The sequence below is a fragment of the Mustelus asterias genome, chromosome 10, assembly GCF_964213995.1.
Source record: "Mustelus asterias chromosome 10, sMusAst1.hap1.1, whole genome shotgun sequence".
Classification (NCBI taxonomy): domain Eukaryota; kingdom Metazoa; phylum Chordata; class Chondrichthyes; order Carcharhiniformes; family Triakidae; genus Mustelus; species Mustelus asterias.
In genome coordinates, this window is record NC_135810.1 from 18,184,862 (window position 1) to 18,195,728 (window position 10,867).

The following is a 10,867-nucleotide window of genomic DNA, read 5'->3' on the forward strand; positions in this document are numbered from 1 at the left end:
ACAATTCCCGTGGCGGGCGGGACAGGAAAATTCCTTCCATGATCTAAGATGGAAAATTCCACTTGATCTTTATGGGGCAAGGCTTCTGACAACCCCGAGACATATGCATGACTATTACAGAACATCGTTGTGACCAGTTACAGAGGGGTGAAATGACTTTCCTATTTTCCTACACCTTGTTTGGCTGTAACAGGGTTTGCCATTTCTTTTAAGAGTTTAGAGAGGGTGTGGTTTCAGGTGGAAAGATGGGGTGCTGAAAGACTTAAATGGAGTGGAATTGAAAGTGAAATTGGTGAAAGTCAGGAGGAGGCGGAGAAGGATGTTCAACCAGCATCGCGGTGACCCCACATTTCTTCATTCTTTTATGGGATGTGGACATCACTAGCAAGGTCAGCATTTATTGTCCATCCCTAATTGAATTGAATGGGACATTTCAAAGGGCAGTTAAGTGTCAACCATATGAGTCTGGAGTCACATAAAGGCCAGACCATGTTAAGATGGCAGACTTCCTTCCCTAAAGGATGTTAGGGATGATAGCTTCATGCTCACCATTACTGAGACTGGCTTTATATTCCAGATTTATTCACTGAAATCAAATTCTACCAGATGCCACGGTCCCCAGAGTAAAATGGGAGAAATCGCAAGAAGGATTTACACTTGAGCTACAGTGTACAGTTGACAAATTAGGTTACATATTATCAGCGAGTTGTGTTGCAGCCTTGAAATTGATACTAAGCTTAGAACTTAATTGATTTTAGACAATACTAATTTTCTACTCAAAATATATTTTGAGTAGATATATTTGCAAAGATGTGCGGGTTAGGTGGATTGGCCATGCTAAATTGTCCCTTAGTGTCAGGGGGACTACCTAGGGTAAATGCACTGGGTTATGGGGATAGGGCCTGGGTGGGATTGTGGATGGTGCAGACTCGATAGGCCGAATGGCCTCCTTCTGCACTTTAGAATTCTATGATTCTATGAGGAATGAGGACCAAACTTCCAAATGTGTGCTACTGGTGGGAGGATTGTGTCTGCCAGAGTCATAAAATCATGGGCATTCTTCCCACTCATTAAGGTAAGTGATAACATTCTGACCAGGAATATTAGGGTTGTGCATTTGCAAAATTTGGCCATTAAATGCCTTGGTGTTTTTCATTTTACATTTTATTAGCTCCTTAACAAAATAAGAAACAGAGCATGTTGTTTCTTTATGAAGCCATTTTAAAGTTTTATCTCCAGAATATCAATAACATGCTCAATATTTTATTTTAAATAAGGTGAACTAAAAGTACATGTGCTCTGGGCAAGACAAAGGCAAAAGCCACCTCATGCCCATTAATCAACTGATTCTGTGTTAACTAGCAGATAAGGAATCAAATATGGCACAACCTAACAATATTGTATATTTTTAAAATTTGAATTAAAACTGTTCTACTGCAATAAATGGACATATCAATAAATAATAACCTACCCGCAGCTAAGGGGAACAGACATATTCTCACCCCTCCTCCCCACCCCATTTTTGTGGGCATTTAGCACCCATTTTACATTGAAGAACCAAAGAATAATAAAATGAATTAATTTGAAAATGCCTCCAATACAGCTTTTATTGAAAATCATGTTTGCAAGACCTTTAGACTTGCAAATTTTCATCTGGAAAGAAATGTGTCTCTCAGAGCATGAAAGTACTTCAAGTCTTGAGTCAAATGGGCGTCAGTATTTTGATCCTTTTATGTATATAGAGATGCCTAACCGCATTCAACATTTTACGATATCGAGGGAAAGCAGACAACCAGGGAACATTTGGAAATACCTGTGAGAATGCTGTACAATGAGTTAAATGGAATAACTACATTGCTGTGAGCTATCTCAGTTGTGCCAGTTTGCAATTTCTGTGACAAATGCAGGGGAGAATGGAAGACGTGAAGCAAAATTTACAGATGAGGAAAGACATGCAGCATGGCAAAATACTCGCTATTGAAACCAGAACCAAACTAGCACTGACCAGAAAAAAGAAAACACGCATTGGAAGCAGTCTCATGGGAATGGAAGGAGAGTCTGGAAGAATACTGAGAGGAAGATTCAGGATTTGTGAAGAAATGCATCAAGTGAGAATACTTATTGATAAATGTATCCTATCTTACACGGATACTGCCATATATTCTAGGTCACCATTGGCTAAAATCAAGTTTCGGATGGCATCTTGGTAGTTTAATTTTAAGTTGAAGTTCAAGTGACAATTATTCCAAAGCGATGGGAGAGTCTAAGGTGAAGATTTGTAAGACCTTACAAGTGGAGTCTGGGGAGGTACTGGTAGAGTGGAACTGGAACTGCATATCTGATCCCAACAGAAATTTTTGGGAGAATGGGCACAAACACATTGATGCTTTGTTCACTGAGTTGCATCAAATTACTGCACATTAATGTACATTTAGACATATCTCCGGTCTAATGTGCAAAGTAATTTACCATCCCTTGCATGATAAAAATACAGAATTATATTTATGCTCAAAGTCCACTCTAGAACTAAATAAACTATATAAATATGTGAAGAGAAGTAAGGTTGTTATCTATCACCACAGGAAGAACTCTGTGATTAAATATATAACAGTATTGAGTCAGTTGTCAAGGATTTTTACACGAGTAATGGAAGACTAAAACAAATGCCAGCCCACAGCTACATAGGCACTGGATGAGTTGTATATGGATATTTAACAAGGGACAATAAATCAATCTAAATACTTTGAGCCAAGTATTCCTGAAAAATATTTGCAAGTCTGTGAAGCACACCATTACTAATGAATAAATATGTTAGCTAGTTTAGCAGATAAAGATATACACTGTAAGTTGCAAATGTCCAAAGTTTGTCAATTTATTTTGGAGGATCGACATTTAGCCTCACACAAATGGCATTGCGCCCTTAGCCTCCTAAGAGCTTGCTGGATTTACACATAAATTGCTCATTAAATGTGTTCCAGAAAGTAAGGCCACATCTATCACTTCTCGGCCTTTTGGCTAAGATCAAGCACTGGATCAAGCCCAAGATGGGGTGCAATGCCTTATCTTGCCAGCTTGGATGGTGTTTGTCTCTCTTGTGGGAACCTTTAATTGGATTCAATTTGAATATGTTTTTTGGAGCAAGCAAGGAACGGATTTGGGTTTGCCCGATCCATTCTGAACATCGGCTTTGTAACTTTAAGGATGGAGTAACAAAATAAAAATAAAAATCTGGGCCACTCTGAACCGCATGATGTCTCATGATATCAGGTTAAACATGATCAAGGAAATCTCCTGCCGATTACCACATACCGAACCCCTCTCAGCTGATGAATCAACACGCCTCCATGTTGACCACCACTTGGAGGGAACACTGAGGGTGGTAAGGGTACAGAATGCACTCTGGATGGTGGGACTTCAATATCTATCACCAATAGTGGTTCCCTTGCACCACTTTAGACTAAGCTGGCTGAGTCTTTTTCTCTTTCTGCGGGACTTTCAGGACTTTCTGTTTTTATCCCCCATCCTGAGTGCAAAAGATAAGCTTGATCCATCTCGGCCTCCTCTGGAGGTCCTCAGCTTTACAGATGCCAGCCCTCAGCCAAATTGATTCAGTCCGTGTGATATCAAAAAATGACTGATGGCACTGGTCACTACAAAAAGGATGTGTCCCAAAAATATTCCAGCATTAGGAAAACTGAAGTCAATGAGAATCAGAGGGAAAAGCCACCACTGCTTGGAGTTACCGAGTGTGGTGAACCATTGTTGGTTACCACCAGGAGTGCTGAGCCATGGTTTGGCCAGCACTATGAGTCTGTAGATATGTTACTGTTGGGGTTAGGGTTGGGCTATTCTACCTGTTAATATAGTCCTATGGTACACCCCAGTTGGCTCCGCCTTCCGGGAGAGGTATAAAGGTCACTGCTCTGCCTGGTGACCCTTTAGTCTGGGATTGTATATTGTATATAGTAGCTCCGTTATTGTTGGCAATAAAAGCCTTTATTTCCCGGGTACATCCAGCCTCCCGTGTGATTTATCGCGCATCACCGAGCACAAAGAAATATGTTTGCAATGGTTGGAGGTCAATCACCTCTGGTCCAGAACATCACTGCAGGAGTTCCTCAGGGTAGTGTCCTAGGCCCAACCATCTTCAACTACTTCATACTGATCTTCCCTCCTTCATAAGTTGGGATGTTTGCAGAAGGCTGTATAATGTTCAGCAACATTTGTGACTCCTCAGATACTGAAGCAGTCCATGACCAAATGCAACAAGACCTAGATAATACCCAGGCTTGGCTGACAGGCTGCAAGTAAGATTCATGCTACACAAGTGCTGGGTAATGATCATCTCCGACAAGAAAGAATCTAACCATCCCCTTGACATTCAATGGCATTATCATCGCTGAATCCCCTACTATCAACATCCTGGGGGTTACCATTGAACAGAAGTCTAGACTAGCCATATAAATACTGTGGTGACAAGAGGAGGTCAGAGGCTGGAAATCCTGTTGTGAGTAACTCATGTCCTGTCCACACAAAACCTGTCCACCATTTACAAGGCTCAAGTTAGGAGTGTGATAGAAAATTCTCCATTTGACTGGATGAGTGCAGCTCCAACAACACTCAAGGCATTTGGCACGATCTAGGACAAAACAGTTCACTTGACTGGCATCCCATGCACAAGAAGTTGCATCTCTAATGCACAGTAGTAACAGTGTGTGCCATCTACAAGCTGCACTGCAGGAACTCAACAAGGTGCCTTAGCCAGCACCTCCCAAACCCACAAACACTACCATCCAGAAGGACAAGGGCAGCAGATACATGGGAACACAACCAGCTGGAGGTCTCCCTCCAAACTACTCACCATCCTGACTTGTAAATATATCATTGTTTCATCACTGTCACTGGGACAAAATCCTAGAACACTCTACCGAACAGCACTGGCAGTAGGGTGTATCTATTTCTTGGGGACTGCAGTTGTTCAAGAAGGCAGCTTACCACCATCTTCTCAAGGGAAAATAGGAATGGGCAATAAATGCTGGTCGAACCAGTGAAGTCCCCATCTCTTGAATTATTATTATTTTTAAAAATTGACATATTAGTTAAAAAAAAACATGGCCAGATTTTCATGCCTTCACCTCCCCTCTACCACCCCCTCCAGACCAGAGGGTTTTCAGATGCAGAGGGGTTGGGTATGTGAAATTAAAGTTCCTTCCAGGTTCCTGACCTCCCTGACCATACAATGCTTATGCACTGAGCTGGGCAAAGCTTCGTGCAGCATGCCTGCCCTTTCCACAATTGAGGCCTTTAAGTGGACAATAATTGGCCATTCAAGGGTGGCTTTCAATTTTGCTGCTGGCAGGAGGATTGACCTTATGTGGGGGAGGCCCAAAAGTTTATGCACTTCAATCTCTGTTTTCTTTCTGAAGTCCAGTGACCCCCCCTCCCCTCAGTCAGCTGGCCTCCAGACCTCCCCCCATCCTCGCTACCCCCCCTACCCTCTGCCCCAAGACCCTTAACCTCTTTCATGCTGCTCACCCCCAACCCCACTCCCCAGGGTTTCTCTATCCTCCTGCCCTGGGACCAATAAACTTTGAACTAATCTTGGTCTTTGGTGCCCAGACTTAGTCTCAGGCCTCCCCATGCAATTCCTCTTCAGTCCACTGCAGTTTTGTTGCTGTAGGATCTGTAGAGCTACCAGCCAATCTGATTGGCCAGCAGCTCTCTAAGATGGGACTTCGTGCTGAGTGAGGGGTGACCACTTAATGCTCATTCGAGCTTGAAATGGCCACAGGGTGCTCGGAGTTGGTAGGATTGTGTTCCTCACCAAATCATTGAATGGGGGTGTGGGAGCTATTTTCAGGGGCCAGGTATTAAGTTGGCTTTCACTTAAATTATGGCTCAGCTAACACAAAGACTCACGGAGACAGTATTCTGGCTAAGATATTTCTTAATTACCCAGGCCTAGTCAGTGATGCTGAAGGGTGATTTGGGGCAGTTCCCAATCCCTCTGAAATTATGGGCCAGATTCTCCCATCCTGACGAGCATATTTTTTGGCGCATCGGGATGGGAGAATCGCGTGACGGCCATTTCACAGGATTCAGGCATGCGCGTCTCCCACAGCTGGAAAACAGGGACCGTGCTGGAAACTGGCAGGAAGAGAGGTAAAAAGGAAAGTTAAAGCTTATTTATTAGTCACAAGTAAGGCTTACATTAACACTGCAATGAAGTTACTGTGAAATCCCCCGAATCGTCACACATTGGCCCCCCTAGGGCCAATGCACCTAACCAGCACATCTTTCAGACTGTGGGAGGAAACTGGAACACTCGGAGGAAACCCATGCAGACACGGGGAGAATGTGCAAACTCCACACAGACAGTGACCCAAGCCGAAAATCAAACCCGGGTCCTGGTGCTGTGAGGTAGCAGTGCCATCGAGTCGCCCCCAGACATTTAAATCTGTTTTTAATGTATTTTAAATGTGATTATCGGGCTCAGCATGGAGTTCTCCGGGCCCAATAGCATCTCCCACTCCACCAGGACTATTTCACTCCAGTGGGGTTTACAGTAGCTTCCCACTTGCAGGGAACTAGCGGGAGACCCCGCCGGATTGAAGGGGGGGACAATCGGGGCCCCCACCAGTGGGTCGGGCACTGGCGGGTGGTGCCCCCTGAGCATGGACACACTGGCAGTGCCAGCCTGTGCCCCCAGCACAGCCCAATGGGCAAAATGCCTTTGCCCAGAGGGCACCTTGGCACTGTTAGGAAATGTTAAGAAATGCTTCTCTTAATTCTAAGTTAATTGCTGCACCAGCCTGGGAGAGACAACTATTTCCAGTCTCCAATAATTAATGCAATTTAACTTCATCTATACATGATCTCTGAAGCAGATAATAGCAATGTAATCTGCAATGTAGAGAACAGAGATGGGAAAGAATCTTAACGTGGACCTCAAATAATGTTCTCCTTTTCTTATCCATTAATTTATTTAATAGATATCTCCCAGTCCTTGTCTCATCACTCAAGGGTAATTTTCCTTTTATACCACACCATGACCTTTGGTTAACTGAATTGTCAAATAGTTTCCTAAATTCTACATTAACACTAGCTTTTGTTAGAGCATCAAGCTACAGATTACAATTTGTACTTGGAGTAACGTATGCATACTTAAGTATTAGTTCCTGAAGGAACTGGTCTTCTGGCATGCAAGAATCACAGTAAGAAGTCTCACAACACCAGGTTAAAGTCCAACAGGTTTATTTGGTAGCAAAAGCCACTAGCTTTCGGAGCGCTGCTCCTTCGTCAGGTAAGTGGGAGTTCTGTTCACAAACAGGGCATATAAAGACACAAACTCAATTTACAAAATAATGGTTGGAATGCGAGTCTTTACAGGTAATCAAGTCTTAAAGGTACAGACAATGTGAGTGGAGAGAGCATTAAGCATGGGTTAAAGAGATGTGTATTGTCTCCAGACAGGACAGTTAGTGAGATTTTGCAAGTCCAGACAAGTCGTGGGGGATACAGATAGTGTGACATGAACCCAAGATCCCGGTTGAGGCCGTCCTCATGTGGTACTTGGCTATCAGTCTCTGCTCAGCGACTCTGCGCTGTCGTGTGTTGTGAAGGCTGCCTTAAGTTTAAAGGTCAGCTGGCGGAGGTCAGAGACATCAACACCAGTCTGTGTCGTCTCCTGTGCATTGTGGGTGTTCTTCTCCTGTGGGAACATAAGGTGGATAGCAAGGATTAACATATTGCAGTGCATGGTGCGCAATGCGTGCCTGTGTCTCGGGCGTTGTGCTGGCAGTTTCAGAGAAAGTGGTCACCACTGAAGGGGGCTCATTGAGGGATGAGGGGAAGGGATTAGATTTTGTTCCTGGGGGAAGGGTCACTTGTTGCATGGCCTTCAGGTGTCTAAGCAGGGTTTGAGATCTGTGCCAAGCATGTGCGGGGTTCCAAGAGGGATGCTCACTCACCCTTGCTGCTCGCAGAAGGTCGTACATTTTTTTGCGACACTGCCGGCCAGAGCGCGGTGTCAGGCTCCTGGCATTCACCGCTTCTGCCACCTCCTCCCACAATACCATGGCAGATGCACCCCTTGGGCTGGGGCCCTGGCCAGGGGACAGACGATGACGCCTCTCCTCCACGGCATCTAGCAGGTGCTCCTGGTCGTCTCTGAAAATCTGGGAGCCGGTTTACGAGCAGCCATCTTTGTGGTGTGACTGCTGTGTGTCCATTCCTGCAGCTTATATACAGCTCTGGCTTATTAGGGGAGCGCGGGTGCAGTGAGTGCGGCCAGTCAAGGGCCCATTGGCAACTAATACCTGTGAGAGATTTTGAAGGCTGCATTCAGTTGAGTGTCATTCATCCCTCAGGGTGCTGATTGGCTGCCATTTAATAGGTTGCTTTATCTGGGGTGGGGGGTGCAATACTCAAGGCTCCCATTCAAGAGAAGGACTGATCACAAGGTGGCGTTGTGAACGTCAGCACAATGCTAGTTCTCTCCAGGGCAGCAGTGACTACAGTATGTTCAAGGGATAGAGGAATTGCGTACCCACATTATCCGGATCCATGGGGACATGAGGTGAGCAGGCAGCCATGTCTGTGTGTGGGGGGAGATTGGGGGGGGGGCGGCGGGCAGCGTTGTCTGTGGGGGGATTATGGGGGCCAGCGACAAGGCCAGTGATGTCTTTGGGGGGTTGTGGGGGCCAGCAATGAGGCCAGCGATGTCTTTTGGGGATTGTGGGGGCCAGCGATGAGGCCAGCGTTGTTGGTGGGGTGGGGGGGGGGGGGGGGATGGGGACGGGAGGGGATGGGTTGTGGGAGCCAGCAATGTCTGTGGGGGAGGAGACGGTTGTGGGGGCCAGCGATGTCTGTGGGGGGGCGGGGGGGGGGGGGCGTTGTGGGAGCCTGCAATGAGGACAGTGATGTCTGTGAGGGGATTGTGGGGGCCAGCGATGAGATCCGCGATGTGTGTGGGGGGTTGTGGGGGCCAGCGATGTTGGTGGGGACGGGGACAGGGGTTGTGGGGGGCAGCGATGTGTGTGGGGGGGTTGTGGGGGCCAGCAATGAGGCCCATGATGTGTGTGGGGAGGTTGTGGGGGCCAGCGATGTGTGTGGGAGGTGTTGTGGGGACCAGCGATGAGGCCAGCGATGTGTGTGGGGTTTGGATGGCAGTGATCTGGATGCTGGGAGGTCTTTTCACTGATCTCCCAGCGATGTGCGCATGCGCGGTTCCCACTCATCCCACCAATTTCAGGCTCTTTGGCGCGAATAGGCCCCCCCTTCCAGGTTTTTAATGAGAGTCACGATTGTGACCTCTGCATCGCACAGAGTGGGGACTTTCAGGTCTGAAGCTGCACTGAGAAAACAGTTGTGATCTAGAACAGTTTTCCCATCAATTCAGCACTTTTGGTACAATCGCCCCATTGTTGCTGATGGCACTTGTGTGGCACAAATGTTACTCTCCACTTGTTAGTCCATGGCTGAATTCTGTCCTGGTCTTGCCGCATGCTGGGACAAACTGCTTCAGTATCTGAGGAGGTGCAAATGGTATCAAAGAGTATGCAATCATCAGTAAATGTTCCCATTTCTGTTTTTATGTTCGGACACTGATCTGAGGAACTCAGGCAGCAATGTCCTGGAGTAAAGATGATTGGCCTCCAATGACCATGACCCTCTTCCTTTGCTAGTTATGACTCTAACCAGTGCAGAGCTTCCCTCCTCCAGATTCCAATTGACTTTAACTTTGCTCGATTCCCTTGATTTCACATTCAGTCAAATGCTGCCTTGATATCAAGAACCGTCACTCTCACCTCACCTCTTGAACTCAGCTCTTGTGTCCATGTTTAAACCAAGGCTTTAAATGAGCTCTCAAACTGAGTGCCCCTGGCGGGACCCAAACATAGCACTGGTGAGCAGGTTGCTGAGTAAGTGCCACGTAATTGGACTGTCCATCACTTGGCTGGTAATTGAGAGTGGGCTGATGGGCAGTGATTGGCTGGATTGGGTTTTGTCCTGCTTTTTGTAGACAGTACATACCTGGGCAATGTTCCGCATTGTCAGATAGATGTCAGTGTTATACATGCACTGGAGCAGTTTTGCATAAGTTTTTAATACTCCCATCGGAAGATGGTTTAGCTCTGCATTGTGCATTGAACGGCTGGGATCTGCAATCAATGAGGATGGGTGTGTTTTCAGAGTCTCCTCCACTGTTTGTAATATATAAATGATTTGGAGGAAAATGTGACTGGTTTGATTAGTAAGTTTGCGGAGACACAAAAGTTGGTGGATTTGCGGATAGCGATGAGGACCATCAGAGGATACAGCAGGATATAGATCAGTTGGAAACTTGGGCGGAGAGATGGCAGATGGAGTTTAATCCGGACAAATGTGAGGTAATGCATTTTGGAAGGTCTAAAACAGATAGGAAATATACAGTAAATGGAAGAACCCTTATGAGTATTGACAGGCAAAGGGATCTGGGTGTACAGGTATACAGGTCGCTGAAAGTGGCAATGCAGGTGGAGAAGGTAGTCAAGAAGGCATACGGCATGCTTGCCTTCATCGGCCGGGGTATTGAGTTTAAAAATTGGCAACAGATGTTGCAGATTTATAGAACCTTAGTTAGGCCACACTTGGAATATAGTGTTCAATTCTGGTCGCCACACGACGAGAAGGATATGGAGGCTTTGGAGAAGGTACAGAAAAGATTTACCAGGATGTTGCCTGGTATGGAGGGCATTAGCTATGAGAAGAGGTTGGAGAAACTTGGTTTGTTCTCACTGGAGCAACGGAGGTTGAGGGGAGACCTGATAGAAGCCTATAGGATTATGAGAGGCATGGACAGAGTTGATAGTCAGAAGCTTTTTCC

General features: G+C 45.9%; 1 pseudogene; it reads left to right on the top strand.

The window, feature by feature from the left end:
* Positions 1–2,995: 2,995 nt before the first annotated feature.
* LOC144500189 (U2 spliceosomal RNA) lies at positions 2,996–3,215 on the top strand (annotated as a pseudogene).
* The last annotated feature ends 7,652 nt before the right edge of the window (positions 3,216–10,867 follow it).